Source organism: Urocitellus parryii, chromosome 3, assembly GCF_045843805.1.
Source record: "Urocitellus parryii isolate mUroPar1 chromosome 3, mUroPar1.hap1, whole genome shotgun sequence".
Lineage (NCBI taxonomy): Eukaryota > Metazoa > Chordata > Mammalia > Rodentia > Sciuridae > Urocitellus > Urocitellus parryii.
Window position 1 is genome coordinate 196,895,975 of NC_135533.1, and position 20,746 is coordinate 196,916,720.

General features: G+C 35.9%; 1 protein-coding gene across 3 annotated transcripts in view; it reads left to right on the forward strand.

The window, feature by feature from the left end:
* Nucleotides 1–475: 475 nt before the first annotated feature.
* Ctnnb1 (catenin beta 1) overlaps nt 476–20,746 on the forward strand; it is a 35,276-nt gene continuing 15,005 nt past the window's right edge. For all 3 annotated transcript variants that reach the window (XM_026401584.2, XM_026401585.2, XM_026401586.2), the window contains exon 1: nt 476–676. The gene's annotated coding sequence lies outside the window, so the exon portion shown is untranslated. The remainder of the gene's footprint in view (nt 677–20,746) is intronic.

Below are 20,746 nucleotides of genomic sequence, written 5' to 3' on the forward strand. Positions count from 1 at the left end.
CAGCGCGCGCGCCACCGCCCGACCCCGAACTTCCGCCCTTCGGGAACCTGTCCCACCCGGCCAGGGGCCGCGATCTAGGTGCCGCCTCTTGCGGACCGCGGAAAGCGCGCGGCGACTCCGCGTTTGCTCTCTCGGTCTGCGGACGCGCGGAGGGGGGCGTGCAGCTCGGGACAGCGGAAGACTCCTGAGCCATCCTCCTCCAGCACGGTCCGCAGGGACCTGGCTTCTCAGCTTCCGACCTCTGGGCCCTCACGGAACCCCCCTCCAGGCTAGCAGAGTCGAGCGGCCGTCACCCTCCACCCGGGGAGTGTCCAAGGGACGCGCAAACGCCCCGCCTCCGGCCCCATCCGGCGACGGACGACGGCGGGCCGCGGGGCACGGGGACTACTTTCGCGCCCGCCCGCGCCCCGCCCCTTGTCCTCGCGCGGCGGAACGCTCCGCGCTGCGCCGGGCGGCAGGATACAGCGGATCCTGCGCGACTTATAAGAGGTCCTTGTGAGGCGCCATTTTAAGCTTCTCGGTCTGTGGCAGCCGCGCTAGCCCGTCCGCGGGAGCCGTGAGCGAGGGGAGGCGGAGACGGAGGACGGTCCAGGGAGCAGCTCCAGTCCCCGCCGAGCCGCCACTGCAGGCCGAGGACGATCGGACTCCCGCGGCGGGAGGAGCCTGTTCCCCTGAGGTGCTTGGGCGCTCCTTTCCTTATCCTTCCTGGGCTGCTCCGGTTCCCTCTTCGGAGCCAAACTTCGTCGCGGGCGCGCGGTCCCCACGGCGGGCGGGGAGCCGGGCCCGGAGCACCTCGGAGGCCCAGGCTGGGAAGCGGGGGCAAGGGCTGAGGAGCGGGGCGGGCCCGCCCGGGGCGCGGAGGGCGGTGGCCGGGCCGGGCTCTGGCCGCGCTGCCCCGGGGGCGCCGCTGTTGGGGAGGGGGTGTCGTGGGGGCGTCCGGGAGCCCGGATGGCCGGCGGGTGGGGGTGGGGTTGGGGGCCGCCACTGGCGTCCGGGCTCCGGTCGCGGCCGAGTTTGGGGGAGGGACCCTGCGCCTCGGGATGCGCCGGCCGGGTGGGGGGCGGGGTGGGGCCGGGGGCTCCGCCTTCCAGCCCGCGGCGAGTTGGGGTTCCTTGCGGTGGCGGGGACACCACCCTAGGTCCCGTCCGCTTTAGGGGATGGGTCCGGGAGACGTAGCAGGTTTCCTTTTTCGTTCTTAAGGAAAATAAGAGAATTGGCAATATTTTCTTAATGCTCTGGCTATGTGAGTTTGAATCCAAGCAACTTTAAACCTTAGAGTAACCAAACTCTTAGTGCAGTCGGCACGATGCGTCAGTAGGGTGTGCACAGATGAAATCGTGTCTTCCACCTCTATTTTTCTCGTACGGTGCAGATGAGTGAAAGCAAAGCGACTTGTGCTGGTTGTCTTGGGTTTGTGGCAGTGGAGACGAGACCCTGGTAAAAGAGAGGGGGTGGGGGCGAACGGTGACTCGCTTACTGTTTCTTACCAAGTGAGCAGATTCAGCCTCTGACTGGGAGAATTAGAAATACGTTAATCCAAGTAGTTTTATGGCAGCTAAACTTGATTTTTAGAAGACATTTTCTTTTGGGAGAAACGAAAATTTTCCTTGATTCCAAATTGGCTAAATAAATAAAATTCAGGCATTGCAACTTTGTTTCAGTGTTTTGTCTGGAGAGAGAACTTTGAACCTAGACTTTCGAAGTTTAAGTTCCTTCCCATAGCCCGCTCCTGAATCAGCCAAGCTCGAAAGCTTTGGCGATGGGGTGTAGGTTTTTTTTCCCTTCGTTTTCTGTTCCCCTTTGGAGGGAGCATTGTCTCATACTTTGTATCTTCCAGACATCTGTGGTCTCCCCTCCCCCCGAGTTTGTGAGTAGTGAATGAAGAGAGACTAGGCTGCTGGTATGCAGAGGTCGGCAAAAGGAAATCGAGGAGTGGTTTTAGTGAAATAAGAGCTTTGTATCATGAATAATGGTGGCTTAGACGAGACATCAACTTGAAGAGACCAACTTGAAGAGACGGCAGCATTTTCTTTGATAAAGTCTAGGCTAATGTTTCTCAGATCGCTAAGTTGTAAATTATTTTGTCTGGAATTTATGAAGCCATTATTTGTTATTTGGTGAACATTCAGTATCTTTAGATGTTTTTGTGTTAACTTTATTCGAAGAAATATTATAGATCGAAGTATTATTTACTTTATATTGGTGTTTGCTGTCTGCCTAAATTAGTGACATAAACTTATACTTTGGAGGCTTTTTGTTTTGCTACATTTATTTTTACATTGAAACCATCCAAATCTCCGAATTTAAAACAAAATAGCCACCGCCACCACCACCACCAAAAACAACTTAAGATTTGAGGATGCCCTTTCACAGTAGACAAAATTTGATTAATTTGCCCCCATATTCATTACTTTGACCTAATCTTTGTTCTGAAGGCCATGTACAAGGACATGGCCCTGAAGTGATTGCAACAGTAACTTGAAAAACTTGCAGAAGTCTTTTCTATAGGATTAAAGGAATGTTGAGACTATTCAAGTCTTAAGTCCTTGAGGAGGGGGAAAAACTGCTCTAGAAAGGTTACTTAATATTGCATATAACTTAAAGTCCTGTGGAGTCCTAGCCAGAGAGTCTCAAAGACCAGAACAGTTATTTAAAAGTTTATAGGAAAAACCGAATTTTTAAAAAGTGGTTAATTAAAAAAGGAAAACATTTAACAGTGTTTAGGAGTCAAGAAGTATCCAAGAGATGTTGGTTTTTTATTTGTTTTGTGTTGTTTGGGAACTGTCTGTGATTTGATTACTTCCTTTACCATGATTATTGTAGAAAATGTGCAGTCTAATATTAAAATTTATCAAACTTAATCCTAATTGATGACAGGAATAAAAATTATTGTAAATGAGGGTCTAAATGCTTGTTTTCAAAACACTACTAAAATAGAAAGGGAAAACCAGGAGCCACATTTCAAACATTTCTATAAGTATACTTTGAAATGTGGCAATTAGAAAACTTGCAGAGATCCTTTTTGTTGTTGTAAGATAGAACAGATTGAAGAGCTCATAAGTTATTAAAACCCCTGAAATGGATTACATATGTATATTCAGTCAAATGGAACATTAGTGTTATTAACCTGAGGTACTATATTAATCAATCATAAGGTGATTTTATTTCTCTCCATAATTTAGGCTGATAATAATTGTAGATTAATAGGTGGTAAATTTTTTAAGAGAACTTTTTGACATTGGTCAGAAGTATGACTTTAATCCAAGGCAGAAGGTAGAACTGGACAAACTTCTAATAAACAATACTGGTAACTCCTTTGTAGTGCTGCATGTTTTTTTGATTGTTTTGAAAATAATATTATTAGCTTTTTTTGTTGGCCTCTTTTAAACTATTGTTAAAACAACTTTACTGAAAATATTTTTATTCCATAAAAGTAAATGGTAAAAATAGGAGCTGCTTCTGCTTTGTACAAATCACATACAGATCATTGCCTCCTGTACCCTATTGACAGGATACTCATTTTCAGAGTCAATTCTCTTTTAACAGACTATTGTTTATATAATATTTCTCCAATACTGACAGTGATAGATAACTAGGCCAATAGGTTAAATTAAATACATAGTCCTCTGGCTTCACAAAAGGAAAATATGTGCCTTGTTTTAATTTAAAATGAGTTAGGCATTAACTCCTATAGGGGTTCATCTTTTATAATCTGGAGAAAGTTCTCTATTTCCTCTGTTTACTTAAGAAAGTTGCCTTTGTGTTTACTGCAAGACTCAGCTTGACTTGGTTTGAAACCTAGATTTATCTGTTGAGGCCTGAACTCTGCTGTCCTTGAAATATGCATATAATGTTTTTTCCCTAAGGAAAAAGAAGCTCTTAAGGAGAGAAGTCGAACAAATTAGAAACCCATTTTTAGGGTTTTACCTCCTTTTTGGACTTGTGTTATGGGCATCTTTTTAAAGACACATTTCCTACTCCCAAAGTCTCTTGAGTCCTGAGGCAATAGAGTGAAGTAGTGTTAGAACATGTTTTCCTTGCATGCTTTGGTCATGTTGAGTGCCCTCCAGTGGATATAATATAATGCTTGTGGTTTTTTTTATTATTATTCAACAAAGTTTATGTGGAATGTGTATGAATAGTTCTGATGAGAGAATCAATTTGAAACCTTATGAATTCTAGAATAATTTATAAACACTACTAATTAAAAGACTGGTATGAGTAAATGTCATTGCTACCAATATTTGAAGAATAGTTAAATTAAGGAATTAATTTATTAAGATCCCTTTGCTTAAATATAACAATAAACCAAAAACTCATTTAAATGCTTTAGGAGATAATCATTTTTAGTCATTGAAAAAAAAAAACTAAAAAAAAAATCTCAACATTAATGAAGATGGGAATTGCTAATTTGTCTAAACATGAATAAGTGCTCTATTAGGAACTAGATAAGTTAGTATATGTGAACTAAAATACAGTGCTGTAGCAACTGGACTGTAGGGTCTCTGGTACCGAGTTATGGGCCATAACCCATTGAATTTTTCAGTGAAGACCTTTTTCTAGGCTCCTTAGTTGAAGTTTATGCATTTCTGTTACTAACATTATTTTCTGAAAATACTTATTTCAAATCAGAGTCTGATTACTGACAGAAATGAAGCTTGTTCTGGATTAGATTTTGGAAGTCAAATGGTTAGTTAATGGAAAAATCTCAGAGTTTAGGTTTTTTTTTTTTTTTTAAGTTGTCTCCGAGACTGTGGTTAAAATGAAATTAAAATGTTAATAATGTAGGGGAGGAAAATGATAGTATCATTGATTGTTCCGCTTTGCCTTTGGCATTCAGTATAATTCTGTGGAAACATTGATTTTTGACTATAAGAAATCTATAGTTATTATATCTAGTTGAGTGTTTAAGACAAGAATGCCTTAAGTAAATGGTTATCTCAAAATGGGTTAAATATTCCTCCATAAACAGTCATACTTGGGCTGTCCAAGTTAACTGCTTAGTATTTGCAGCATTTATATCTAGCAAGCTTTTTTTATTTCCAGAATTTGGAAAGTTGGGTATTTAGTCTCCATATTTAAATTACTGTGACTGGACTGAAAAAAATGCAAACCATAGACCACCATTGGTTTTTAAAAGCATCATCTGAAAATGGCGCTGCATGCAGGCTTCTGTTTCTTTTTTTTTTTTTTAAGATTTTTATGAGAAATGAAAGTAGATTTGAAAGTTCTTTTTAATTTACACAAAACTTATTGAAAAAAAGCCTTACTAGAAATTTATCTCTTGAAATTGATTACTTCTTCATTAATATAACACACAGCAATTGCATGTTCAAGAAATATGATTCTGTAAGATTGCTTTCACAAGCCATATAGAATTTGGTCTTACTACATTGTAGTAGAAATGGCTACTCAAATATTTCTAGGGTCAGGAAGATACTGGGTATCTCAGACCACTCAGAACCTCCAATGGGAAAGCACCATGTCTCATGGAAGCAGCTGGTTGTAAGTAGCACCAGCCATCATGTGAAAATATGGTTTATTTTATTTTGCCAGATCATCATCCTCTTCATTTTTTTTTTTTTTGGCCTACAAGAAGTAGGAAATCCGGATTAATATACATCTTTCAATGTGCAAATATTAGCATATGAAATTCAAATGTTAATACGTTCTTCAGCCCAAATAAAATGCATCTATTGCAGAATACTGCTAATTTGTATATAGTACTGCTATCTGTAGTTAGTAGTATTTGGTATATAGGTTTTTGTGGTGATATTTTGAAATGACTGGTTCTTGAATTTATGTAATTTAGCAAATAACTGGTAAGTTTTTATTTAAGCACTTGGAAAATGTCTTCTATTAATTGATGATAAGGAACTTAAGAAACAGTATTCATATTATTAACTTGTTTGTGAAGTCTGGGAGACCCACACTTTTAAATTAGAAATTAAGATGGTTTGATTCAAGAAAGAAGGGGCGAAATAACTTGCTCATTTCATTGCCTGACCAGCTTAAATACAGTTCTTTATCATTTTAAAGGGAGTATCAAAACTTAACACTTAATGCTGGAAAGATTCTGTATGAACACAATTTCTGTCAACCTCAAATTTTACACTTTAAATCATGTCCTAGTTTTCATCAGAAGCCTTAGCATTTCTAAGCATAACTATTGGTATTATACTAGATTCAAAATTTTAATTAATTGAATGTGTTTTACTTAATCCCTTTTTAGTCAATACAAATTTTATGCAACAGTTTAATAGATTTAAGTTAAATATTTTATTCTAACAAGGTTTTTTATTTCCAGACTTTGAAAAGTTGACTGTTTAGTCTTCACAGATCATAAGCCAACATTGGTTTTAAAAAACATTACCTGAAAATAGTGCTGTAGGCTGTAATTCTTATAAAGTATGTACAAAATGCAAGCTGATCAGTGAACCTTTCATAAAGCATTAATCTCAGAGGTGCCTCACTTCCCCCTTGATTATCCCACAATTCCCAGTGATTTTATGGAGCCATTTTAAAGTTTCTTTTATAATATTTCAGAAGTTTTCTTAACTCTGATTTCTTTTGAATTTTTGGAAAAGCTTCCCCCTCTTCCTCTGACACTTTGAAGAGCTTGAACAGCTGGATGATGATGGGGTGAAACTGCTTCATAACATTTGTCATTTTCTCCCCCATTTATTTCAATTTTAAAATTTTTTCACTAATGTTTCCATGATTTTGCTTGTGATTTAATGATTCATGAGTTGCTGGACTGATAACTTTCTTTTTAACTGATTTGAAACGGATATGTTAAAAAATTGAGGGGGTGTGGTTAGCTGACTTGTTCTTTCAACTTCATCAGCCTTCATGTCAGACCTTAGCCCTAGTTAATAAATTTTATCTTAAATGCTGGTAATTGATCCTGAGTTGGAAGTAAAAGTGTTACAAAAGCTGAAAGATGAATTTAATGAGCTTTCATTAACAGTTTTGTGATAGCTGAAATAATAGTGATACATATGTATGTTATGTAACACTATTGGACACTATTCACATAAAAATATGAGAAGTTAAATTAACTATAGAGTTTCTTGGGAGTGCAATTTGAAGATAATCTGAATAATTTGATACACTGAGAAGTGGTTGTTGCAAAGTTATCCCAATTTCCCTTTAATACAAAGTAAAGTGATTGAAGAGCTATAACAGACTTTAAGTACTGTACTCTTTTTTAAGTATAATTAAAGTGATTTGGGGTAAGGGTATAGGGAATGAGCCTGTCTTTGAAGTTTTCATGTACTAGATGAATGCCATGTGTATAAAGGAGGAACAAGGGATTCTTGGTAACATTTTTCAGTGTAGCTGATCCTGGAAGCTTCCAAATGGAATTCCAGTCCCCTGTATAGGAAAACACTGAATTCCATTCTGAGATGATTGAAAGAACGAAATGATGTCAAATAAGGTATATTATCTATACCTTATAATTCATTTAGATGAAAAATTGTTGTTTAGGAAAAATAATATGCTTGATAAGGCTATACTTAAATAGAATTGTAAATTTAATGTGTCAGTTTTCTGGCATTTTGCCTAATGCTATTGTTCATTTAGCTTTTTAGCCCAACTGATGTTATTTTATATCTGAGTTGTCTTCCATATATCATTAATCCCTACTTTTAATTTTGCCGTCACTTTTTTGGGTTCTGAATTATAGATGAGAAATGAAAGGCTAGGAAGGAGATTAGACATCTAGGAATACCAGAAGATTGGTGGTCATTATTGAGGCAGAGTGAATATAGTTAAAATAATATTGTTTAATATGGGGAAGCAGGGAACACTAAAATGGGATTGTTTTGTTGTTTTTGTTGTTATACAGTACTATTGATCATACTTGAAGAATACTTTGACTATATGCTAATGGGTCTTAGGTTTGTCCTTATTGTCATTATATCCCAAATCCTTAAACATTTGTCTAGAAAGGACTAAGGCAAATTATGATTTAATGCCTCTTTCTCCTTGACTAGAAGCTAGAACCTACTTCACACCCCAACCTTCCGATCATCAGGCTATATTAAAGGTGCATCTTTACAATGAAGGAAGAATTGCATTTTGGTCAGAGGCCAGTCCTGGTGCATGCCTTTTCAAGGAGTTTGTTACTTTAGTTATACCTCGCTCTCCCAAGAATCTATTTTAGTCCCCATCTCCCACTTACCATCATCTTTTGAAATCCATTCATTATGACTTCTGGAATGCATCTTTCCAGAATTACTTCTTGGTCATTCTCAAAGTTCCAAGCTTTGATTTTAATGGTATCAAATTTTACTACCCACTACTTGTCTTGATTTCAAACATCTTCCTTGGTCATTCTCCTCCTTCCTGGAACACTTTATTAGGTCCTCATTGTCACTCTCTCCTTTTTAATTCTTGGTAATATCAGTACCCATATAGAACAGTGCTAATTTCAAATCTGGTTTATGAACTCTTTATTGCCAGTACGAATTGTATTAAATTTATTTCAAAATGTGAATTACCTGTCACTAAGTTCACTGAGTTCAACTGGCTTTTTTTTTTTTTTTTTTTTTTTTGAAGCAAGACTTTTTGATGAAGAAAGCAGTGTTTTGATTTACAATCTGGCACAGACTCTGTTTTGGCACTTTGAGTAACATTGGTGTAGAATATGCTTCCAGTATCCTCACCGCTTAGTTCTCTGATTTCTTATCTTGTGATCTTATTTTCCACCTTAATTCTGTCACATTCCCATTGTCATATCCTAGAATACCTTTTTTGTACCAGTAACTTTGCCCTCTCTCCCCATCTCATTTCAGGCACTCCACTCTCTTATTCCTTTAGTAAATACTTCAGTTCCAACAGCCCTTCTACAGCCCCACTGGAACCTAGTCTACCCAGACGAAATTTCCCATCAGTCACTCTAATTTATACCCAAGTGAAATTTCATTTTTAATTGTAATCACTTTCCTTTATATATGCTCAAAACCTTGACCTTCCATGGGACAATGCCCAGTGATCCATAATCTGTTAGTTCACTTTGTGACTATCTTGTACTTTTCCCTCTACAATGTAATGTCCAATACTTCCTTTCCACTTTCTCACTCTAACTTAATGTCCTTACTTTCCAGTTCACTAAGAATATTGAGCAATTGGAAGAATTCCTATAAGCTCCCATGTGTGACTGTTCCCTTTACATTCTTCTCTGATGCTGTGAATGGATGTCTCCAATATTTGCTCTTAAGGTAAAACTGACCAGTTCATTGTAATTGTATACTAGATGACATTCCCTTTTTGCTTTCGAGAATATTACTCTTCCTTTCATTCATTCTCCCTTCTCTTGCATCCTTGGCATTTTACTTCTCTGCTGATTCTTCCCATAAGCACACTAAAGTACTATTATTTATCCCATTTAAAAAAATCTTTTCTACCATTTCTTTTTTCACTCACCACCCTAATCTCTGTCTCTCTTTAAGGCAAACACTTTGAAATAGTTGCATATATGTGCTATTTGCCCCCTTTTTTTTGAACCCTTACCAGTGTTACAAATTTTTAGTCTTCATATCATTTAACCTATTTGTAGCAATTAGCCCATTTGCTAGGAACATTTGTTTCACTTGACTCTGTCTAGGTAGGTTTTCTTTCTGCCCTACTGGCTGTTGCTTCGTTGATTTTTCATCCATTTCTGTGACCTCTGGTTGTCCATATTTGTTATCTAACTTTAAATAAATGATGTTTACAGCTGTTTGCTAATGACTTCCATTTTTTTTTATTCCTAGTCTCAGTTGCTTCTTAACTCTAACATTCTCATATTCTGCATATTAACATTCTCATATTAACATTTTTGATATTAATAAATCTAATCTGACCTAGTTTCTCCCAAAGATTTATATATATTTTTTTGCCTTTCTTAGATAAAACTCTCTTACTCAGGCTTAAGACTTTGCAGTTCCTCACTCATCTTTCTCCCACCCTCCAAAATTCTTTCTGTAAATCCTGTCTGCTTTTCTTTCAAAATATATCCAAAAATTAACCATAGCCACGCTGTCTTAATCTTTTGCCTGGATTATTGCAAAGGCTTTCTAATTGGTCTTCCTTTAAGTGTATTCTCAACACAGTAGCTGTTGTAATCCTTTTTAAAGCAATAGATCATGTAACTTTTCTGTTCAGAAATCTCTAGGAGGTTTACTTCTCAGGAAAAGCACAAGCTCCTATGTGTTCAGACCATGACCTTCATCAGTAGGTATTACTTTTCTCTTCTTGCTGCCATTTGACTTTTTTTTTTTTTTCCTTAAATTGATCAAACATTCATGGACTGATGTCAGATATCACTTCCACAGTGAGATATCTTTGTTCACTCAATTTCACTCTTATTATACTCATGTATTTAACTTCTGGCAGTTAATCATACTGTGATGTGTAACAGGTGTTTACTTGCTTTTTATTTTCCCTCTACAGGCTTCTTTTCCTGGCTTTGTATTCCCTGGTATCCAAAACAGTGTATGAAATTTATAGGTATTCAAAAAGGTTTGTTGAATGAATATTCCAGAACCAACCAGCTTTTGTTTCCTTTCAGCTAATGCCCCATTTAATTTTCTGCTCCCTTGCACAGACTGAAAGAGATATCTTATATACATGGTCTCCAGTTTTCATCCTCATTCCAGTTTGTGTTCTTATTCCAGTGAACATGCTTTTGTTGAGTTCACTGCTGAACCTCTGTTGTCTAATCAGATGAATACTTTTTTACTTTAGATTTGCTGGATCATTCAGCATCTGGTGCATTTTGTACTTTTTTCCTTTTAGAATAGCACTGTCCAGTAAAATATTTTCTATTGGTGGAAATATTTATCTGTGCAGTCCAATATGGTAGTGTCCAGCTATGTGACTGTTGAACATTTGAAATGTAGCCGTGTGACAAGAACTTATTTTTTAATAGTAAATTAAATTTAACTGTTAATAGCCACATGACTAGTGCAGTTTTAAAAACACCTCTTTTTTACTTATCACTACTAGACCTAACTGCTCAAGCCAGACACCTAGGAGTAATCTTTTTGTTTTTTAAATTTTTAATATTTATTTTTCAGTTTTTGGTGGACACAACATCTTTTATTTTTATGTGGTGCTGAGGATCGAACCCAGCGCCCCACGCATGCCAGGCGAGCGCGTTACCACTTGAGCCACATCCCCAGCCCTAGAAGTCATTTTAATTCCTCTTATCTACTTTAATTTCTCTCATCTACTATATCCATTTCATCGGCACAGATAAAGTAAGTATTACTACAGTCTAGCTATTTTTTGTGCGTAGCACTTATGCTAGTCTAAGCTAATACCCATCACTTGGACTATTTGTTGCTCTAGCTGCTGTACTGGTATTTATTCTTTATGTTTTCCTTCCAGGTTTCAAATTGTAGCTAGAACCAGCTTTTTAAAGTGCAAATGACAGCTTGTTCATTCATGTACTTTATAACCTTTTATGAGTTCTGATGAAACTTAGAAGAGAGAAAAACATTCCTTCCCAAAGGCTAGAGTACCCCATATAATCTGGCTGTTTTCAGCCTCATCTTCTTGCACTCACCCCTCTCTGTATAATCAAACCACTATGATCTGAAGATTTCTTCTTAAAAGATGAATTTCTTTCATGACTCCAGACCTTTGCATATAGTATTTTTTTACTTTTGGAATGTTTTTACTTTTTTTTTTTACTCACAGGCTGGCTCTTTTGCATCTTAATCGCATCTGCTTGAAGGTTGTCCTTCAGAAGTCTCAGGTTATTCTTAGTGAGATCTTCTGCTTGGTCATTCTATTTTCCTCTGACACTTTGTTGCTTAGTTAATCACTCTTTCTTTGTAATTGTTAAGTTACTGTCTGTCCCTCTCAATGCAAGAACCATATTTGTTTTAATTACCCTATATCTAGAATCTGTTAACGGTTTCTCCCAGCATATAGCCGATGGATAAATGTTTGTTGAATAAATGAATGAAATCTGTACATTGCATTATGCTGTTAGTATTTCTATTTCCTGAAACTATTGAGTAAATAAAGGAAACATGGGAAAGCTTTCCTTGGAACAAACAAATCTTTTGAATATGCAACAATTGGCAAATTGAGAAAAAAATATGCCATTGGGATATTCATGTGTAGCACCAGGTTATGACTCATTTACTGGTTTATTTTGGGATTCACAATAGAACAAAGATTAGGGGCTGTTTCTTATTAAAGATATTTATATTGAAATAAAAAGCAGTTACATTTTTAAAATAAAAGCTTCCTAGCTCACCGTACTTTCCTTAATATTCTCTTCCCAAATATTAGAGAACCTAGGGTAAGGCTCTCAACAGAAGAAAAATGTCTTTCTTTTGGGGGAATAACATAAATTTAACATGGTGGTGGGGGACAGAAGGTTGCTAAAGATAGGAATCTATGTTTTAATGAATACATGTTTCTTAGAGAGCTAATGTTAGATTACTCTTTGGGGTCAGGGGTTTTTGTTTTTGGGGTTTTGCTCTTTTTATTTTTTACCTTGAATTACTTCCTAATGTTATTCATAGAGCTTCGACCATGTTATAATTTATAACATACTATTTAGCTGGGGGTAGCAGCAGCAGCAACCTATGACACTTAAAAGTGTAATGCCACGACCATATACCAGCCCCTCTAATAAAGAACTGCTTAGTCATCTGTAATTTTAGATGTTCCTAGTTAACCTGATTAACACCTTGGAAGGATCTGCCAGTTTTAAGGGAACCTTTGAGCTAACTTTATATGGAAAATAAAAGTCATGCATATATTAAAACTGCATTCTGGTTTATTATATACTAGTCTTAATGACTGGAAATGTTTTTCTCAAATAGTCTTGGTGTATCATTGGGTTCAGTTTTGTGTTTTTCACACAGCCTGTTTTAGAAGGAAAAGAAAACATTGTGACCTTTCTTTGTAACCTGTTAACCCACTTGAAACTCTTTTCTGTTCAGGCCTTCACATTTAGGCTTAATATATTTACTTAAAATATAAAATCATTTACCTAAAATGTATAATAAAATGAGGAGTTGACAAACTATTGCATACTTCTGTTTTTGTAAGAATGTTTTTTTACATTTTTAAATGGCTGGAAACAAGTCAAAAGAAGTATAATATTGCACAACATAATGAAAATGATATGGAATTCATATTTTGGTTTTCATGAGTGAAGTTCTATTGGAAAATAGCTATGTTCATTAGTATGATACTATCTGTAGCTACTTTCAAATTTTAGTCACAGAATTGTGTAGTTTCAACAGAGAACTTGTGGCCCACAAAAAACTTAAAATATTTACTGTCTGGCACTTGACAGAAAGTTTGTTCATCCTTGTTTGTTCATCCTTGTTCTAGATGTATTAGTTCTTCATAAATGAAACCTTCATGGATCTGCGGCATTTAAAAACCTCTTAGGTTATATATAATTGTTGGATATCTAAGCCTTTATATTATATTTTGTGTGTGATACTGTCTGCTTTTTGAGCATTTTTTAATTGGCAGTTTATTGAATGTTTAAGGGCTTAATATATGCTAAATACTTTGAAAACAGTGAGGAACTAAAGAAACAGTCTCAACGCTCATAGAATTCATTCATTGAGCTTTTTTTTTTCTTTTAAAGATCAGTTATGTGATTTTGATAGGGAAGGGAAACTTGTAACAACTGGAGAAGAGGAATGTTATCCTTAATGTACTATAAAGCAGGTGCACTAAATTACTTCTGGAAGCCATTGAGTCCCTGCCAGTAATTCTGCCTGTAGTCTAGACATAGAACAGATTAACATGGAAACTTTCTTTTTTTTTTTTTTTTATTAGTTGTTCAAAACATTACAAAGCTCATGACATATAATCTTTCATACATTTGATTCAAGTGAGTTATGAACTCCCATTTTTACCCCAAATACAAATTGCAGAATCACATGGAAACTTTCTTGAAGTAAAATGTTCCTTTTTTTTTTTTTTTTGGCATATCTAGTGTTGTATACAATGTACAACGTGTTGTATACAAGGTACAATAGTAGGGAATATGTAGCACTATGTAGCAGTTCAGATCTTGGTAGGATTAAAGGATTTTTTAAAAAATAATTTGGCTGTGGTTATTGTTCAGAGGATACCTATATCTAAAATTGCTAACTAACCTTACTTTTATCTGCAACACTGATCTTACCATTTATCAGTAACTTGCATGTGACTAAGCTACAGAGAGGCCTGAAGACCTGGATTTGCATTCTAACCGAGCAGTTCATTAGCTGTACTCCTGTATTGACTGCTGCTAGTTAGTTTTCTCATGTGATAATTTGGGGGAATGATGTTCTCCCTACTTTGTGAGGTTGCTAGGAAGATTAAAGGAAATAAATAGACTAGGCTCAGAACTGAAGTTGTGGCCTTCATTATGTAGCCTTGTTTTAGTATGTTAGGGGAAAATTGAGTGTTCAAGTTGATATCTGGTAGTATCTTCAAATTATGCTATAAAAGATTTAGGACATGATGGTGACATCATCAGAAATTTGGCATGCTTTTATAATGCATTTGAGTCTTAGATTGCTGACTTTTATAGGATAAAAATTATGAAAGAATGAGAATCTTTAATAAATGACTTGTCTAAACATAAAAATTGCAGTAAATATTATTTCCTTGCTTTAGAAAAAAATATAGGTTATTTTTCCAAGAATATATCACTTTTTATTATATTTTATTTTTAGCAATTTGTTTTTGCCATTGAGGCAAGATGATTGACTTAGTTTCCATGAGTCTTTTATAGTCTCTTTCATAGGCAACTCTTTGTATTTGAATATTTGGCTAAAAGTGTAGGGCTAAACAATTTCACAAGATACCTTCTTGGACCAATACTTTTTAAAATAATGTTATTATTTCTATATATTTAGTTCTGTAACAGAGGCAAAATATTGTTTAGGATTTTGCTAGGTTGTTGAGGCAGGCCTTCAACTTGATCCTCCTGCCTCAGGCTCCTGAGTCACTTGCATTACAGATCGCACCATCATGTCTGAGTGACCTTTTCCACCCTAAACATATTCTATGCTTTGCATTTGATCACAACATGGAGTAGTTCTGCCTATCCTTACCTGGTGAGCTCCTCCTCTGCTCAAATGTCACTTAGTTAGAGAGGCCTTCCCTGACCAACCATTCTTGGTTAGAGTGGCACTCCTCTTCTACCAGTGACATTCTTCTCACCTTGTTTATTTTCTTTATAACATTTCTCATTCTCTTAAATTGTCCTGTTTTTATTGTGTAGTTCTCTAATAGTAGAATATAAGCTTTACTAAAGTGTGGCCTTGACTCTCTTACTCTTTGTTATTGCAATGCCAGTAACATAAAAGGCACTTAAAATTGGTTCAGTGGATGAATATGTATTTCATGTAATGAGTAAATTATTATTTATTCAGCCTTTGTTGGTGGACATATGGGTAATTTCTACCTTTTTCTCTTGAGTATTTCACTGTACAGACCTTGTGTTATGCTTCTATGAACATTCCTGCAGGATACGTATCTGTTAGAAAAATTGAATATTTTTAAGTTACAAAGTACTTAAACTTAATTCAGCGAATAGTGCCAGCTTACTCTAAAAAATTTCTGCTAGTTTAATGGTATCCTTCTCAGCAATCATTGCCAGTCTGATAAGCAAAAGGTACATGGATTGGGGGGCTGAGGCTGGGGCTCAGTGGCAGAGTGCTCGCCTAACTCATGTGAGACACCGGGTTTGATTCTCAGCACTATATAAAAATAAATAAAATATAGGTATGGGTCCATCTGCAACTACAAAAAAAAAAAAAAAGGTACATGTAATAATGTAAACATTATTGCTCACTTTCTATTTTTCTTTGAAATGCTCTTTCTTTCTTTGCAATGTATTTTTTTATTCATTTTTCTCATTTTTTTTGTACTATGGATGTTGGCCATTAGTCATGTTTTACGTGTTCCAATATATTATTTTAAAAATTACATTATTTGTAGTGGGGTTATGTCCAGATTTAAAATGAATGTGTGTTGTGTCTGTGTGGGTTTATGTATATATGTATACATTGTGTGTTCCTTTTTGGTTTCAGAGTTTCAGTTTCACTTAACATTGATTGGGCTTCGTTTTAACCATGGCCTTTTTTGTTTTTCTTATTCTTACCCAAATTTTCTCTCTCTCTCTCTCTTTTTTTGTGTGTGTATTTGATGAAATGTAATGTAGTAAATAAGAATGAAAACCTTTTTTTAGAATAACAAGCCAGTTTCTACTAAAACTATTAATCATATCTCCTGAATAGCTCAATTTTAGTTATTTTAAAAAGACTAATGTACAGATATTTTTATTTTAAAATTGTGTTTGAAATGCTGATAGCTATTTTCTTATTTTCATTCCATTACTTTTACATACAAAGTACACAAAATAACGAAACCTATACACTCACCAACCACATTAACATTTTGTAGTTAATGCAGTTTTGTTCTGATTTTTTAATTTTTTTTTAACAAAAACAAAATACTATATAAGAGTTAAAACCATCTTTGATACCCTTTCCTATCCCATTTCCCCTTAGTATGAAATGGCTATGGCACATTCTTTGTATATTTTACTACATAAAAGTATAAGGCATTATTTTGGGGCTTTTAAATATAATTAGCATGAAATTATATCTTGGAAATTATGAAAATGTCCCTATGTAGATCAAGCCTGTATGTGTAAAGTACTTTGAATAGCTTTGTTCTAAAATATCAATCTTTTTGTTTGCTTTTGTTAACAAGCAGCAGTATACTGGAGAAAAACAATGTCTGCTTTTTGTATTAATTGGTTTTTGGAGGTGGAGCAAAAGATTATTTTAAACCCCCCCCCCCCCAGGACGAGTACTATTATAAGATTATTATCAATCCAGATTCTGTGTGAAGTTACTCATTGATGAAATTAACAATAAATTAATAAATGTAAAGGATATTATCTTAATCCAACTATTTTAAATAGTAAAGTTATATTCTGAGACAGAATTGACTGCATGTGTTTATAAAGGGGCTTATTTTGCTGGGCTTGGTGGAGCGAGCATGCCTGTAATCCCAGCGGCTTTGGAGGCTGAGACAGGAGGATCACAAGTTCAAAGCCAGCCTTAGCAAAAGTGAGGCGCTAAACAACTCAGTGAGGCCCTTGTCTCTAAACAAAATACAAAATAGGGATGGGGATATGGCTCATTGGTCGAGTGCTCTGAGTTCAATCTCCTGTACCCCCAAAAAATAAAAAATAAAGGGAATTATTTTTATATAATATGTACACATACTCCATAAAATAATAAAAGGTTACATTAAACATTTATCATGCTAAAAAAATACATGTAGCCAGAAAGTTAAAAAAAAAAGTTTAAGCACTTAATCTGCATAAAAGTTAAAAACATTTTTAGGTTGGATGGTGTTGATGTGATAAATATGTTAGATAGGTGGACATAACTATAATCTCAGACAACTTTCAATAGTTGACAAGACTTTGGGTAGGTTGGTCACTTGTATGATCCCTTCTGTGAAAATTATATTAACTTATGCTCTGTCAGTACTTATTTAAATAAATATTTATTTCAGTATTTTGGAGCTATGTGTCAAGGGACTTAAATATTCTTACCCTTAAACCCAGTAGTACTACTTGTAGAATTTCTGGTAATGGAAGAAATGAGAAATGAGGGAAGGACAAATTAAACATCCAAGAGTGAGAGGAAAGCTTAAAATATAATATAGATACATGCTGTATCTATATGTATATGTGTATAGATACATGTTCTACATAACTGTAGAACAAAGTTATTAACATCTGTTACTTTTTGAATGTAATATCACTATAACTAAAATGCCATCATTAACTGTGTGCTGGTCTTACCAAGTTATGGAAATGACCAGGAAACCTTTTAGACTGAGCATATATTCTTTTATGCTGGGGTAGAGAAAACAGTTATTGGGAAGAAGGAAGAGATCATTTGGGGGAGCATCTTTATTTTCCCTGCCACAAAGACATTTTATATTTCTAATAGCCACTTGTGCACTAAGACAATACCAAAGGCACATAAACTTTAGGTATTTTGGAGAAGCAAAGGTCTTTTGGTATTTGTTCCTTATTGCCATTCCAGGAAGATGACTCCCAAGACACACACATAGCCAAAGAGTAAAAGCAGAAAGAAACCTAGAGTAAAATGTGACTTAAAAACTTATTGTTGAGTGAAAAGTGCTAAAACAGGAAGATTTTGGGAAATTGCATTAATTTTTGCAATGGCAAAGCATTGTCAGGGACAGTTGGTAAAAATGCACATGCATGTGCTTTTAGATGTACAAATTAAATTATACTAATAACTTTTTTAATCCCTGGAGATACATCAAAAGTTTCTGATAACTCCTGAAATAGAGTAGATTTTAATAGTACAGATTGTGGGAAAGGTGAATTGTTAATATGAACTGCCAGTATAAAGCTGTCATTTTTATAACACTTGCGTTAATTTTAAATGGTAAAGTAACTCCCAGTTAGTAGTACTGTACCTTTTTAAAAAACTTAATAATGAAGATAATGTTGTCCTGGTGATTACTGGAAAGATAAGTTTAAGGTGAATTCCAAGTTTGTTGTATTAGAATTCTCATGTGACTCTGACAGGAGAATTTATAGAATATAAATCAAATAGCAAGATAAATTTTGAGGTATTCTTTATAAAACATTTAATTGGAAAGACTATATACTTACGTAGCAGAGAAGACCAAAGTAAAGGACACATGTGTCCACCAGCACCTTCTTTCTTTGTCAAAACATAACTTGGGAAAATAGTAAGTTGGTGGTAATACAGCTTTTAAACACAAAGCATTCTGATGGAGTTAGTGATCACTGCATGTAAGAGCATTTAGTATTTCATGATTTTTAAGCACCTGCCTGCCCATCTTAGTTGGTACGTATATTCTTCCCACTTTTGTTTCTTATAAATCTTTTTGAAATGTCTGTTAGTTGGCGTTTTGATTTCCTGCATTGATAGTCTTTGTCTTTCTCCTTTATGCTCTGGAAGCATAAATAAAGTTCTATTATATAGTTTATTTATTCTCTCTAATGTATGGGTGTGCAAAGTTAAAATATTTCTTTACCCCCACATTTTTACATTTTGTCTGTTTCTGCAGAGTTGAGTTTTTTTTTTTTTTTTTTTTTGGCTTTTCTTGAGTTTTTTACTATGATGTTAAAGGTTGTTCTGAAGTGATTATTAAGTCTTGGCTTCTTGTAAGCTCTGGGCCTGGCCCCTTTAATAATTGGCAGGGTGTGGTGGAGGAGAGCCAGGGTTTGGCCTGGAAGCTCTGGTTAGAGGAAGAATGAGGAAGGTTTTTCCTTTAGGGCAAGACTCTGCCCTACCTCTCCCTGGATGGTCCCTTCAGTTTCGTTGGTGAATAATGTTCAGATTTTTGGTTTATTTGGATCTGTGTGCAGAACATTGTAGGAGTGAGGGGACCTATGCTGTAACTCTGTAGTTCCCCATTTTTACTTCTGATTTTTACTAATACTTGCTAATGGACATTACCCCACCCTCATCCCAGGGTTGCAATGAAGAGTGAGAACAATTCTTAGGTGTTGAGAAGTCCCCAGCATACTAACGGATTTTGTAAGTTTGAAACACAAACTTACTTTTTTTTCTGTAAAATCATATAAATCATGTTCAAGTTATCAGGTCAGCCCACAAAGACAAGTTTATCTAGTAACATGACTAAAATATTTTTGACTTGCATCAACAGTGAAGATCAAATCCTATATTTCATTGAAGCCTGATGAATGGAAGCACATAACCTGTAGACATGACTGCTAGTTGGTTTCTGAGTTTGTTGGCATTGACCAAAGGAAAAGTTCAGTATAGAATGTTTTTAATATCCTTTCCCAAAAATATACTGGGAGCTGGAATGAGGAACGTATTTTCCAGGTGGGGTGGAGAGTGATAAAATAGCCAGTCATAAATATAAGCAAAAATATAAGCTAAAACACAGCATCCATGTATAGAGAATGTGAGTGCCCAGCACAGTATTTCTCAAAGTGTGGTCTGCACAATATATACTGCATCCTAAAACATTCATTTAAAAAATTAAGGTTTCTACCAGGCATGGTGTCACACACCTGTAATCCCAGCAACGCAGGAAGCAGAGGTGGAAGATTGCAAGTTTGAGGCCAGCCTTAGCAACTTGGTGAGACCATGTCTCAAAATAAAGGGTGGGGATATAGCTCAGTGGTAAAGTGGCCCTAGGTTCAATCCACAATCCCAAAAGAAAAAAAAGAAAAAGAAAAAGGTTTCTATAATCCCCTTTAGTTCTGCTGAATCACAATATTAAACATATAATCCATTAGTAAATTGGCTTAATAAATGTCTTATTCCATATCTTTACACACCCAATATGTTAATTTGTAAATATTCAATATATTAATTTCTAGTGCTTACTTTATAATTAAGGATATTTTGTCACTAGAGTCCATTCTGTAACTGTTCTCATTTGGAAATGAGTTCCTGTGTGATTCAGTATTTTACATCAATATTGTGTAGTAAAGCTAAAATTCAGACATCATTAAAATTCTAGAAGTTTTATATATATGCAACAATTATTTTTGATACTGTAGTATCTGAGGTGGCAGAATTTGTATTTATAACAAGTCATTGCTGAAGATTTGAATTTAGAAAAATTTTACTAGTAAACCTGATTTTGTGTTGCAAAGTCATTTTACTTAGTGGGAAAAAAAATCTAAAAATCACTGTTTTGATCCACTCACCAA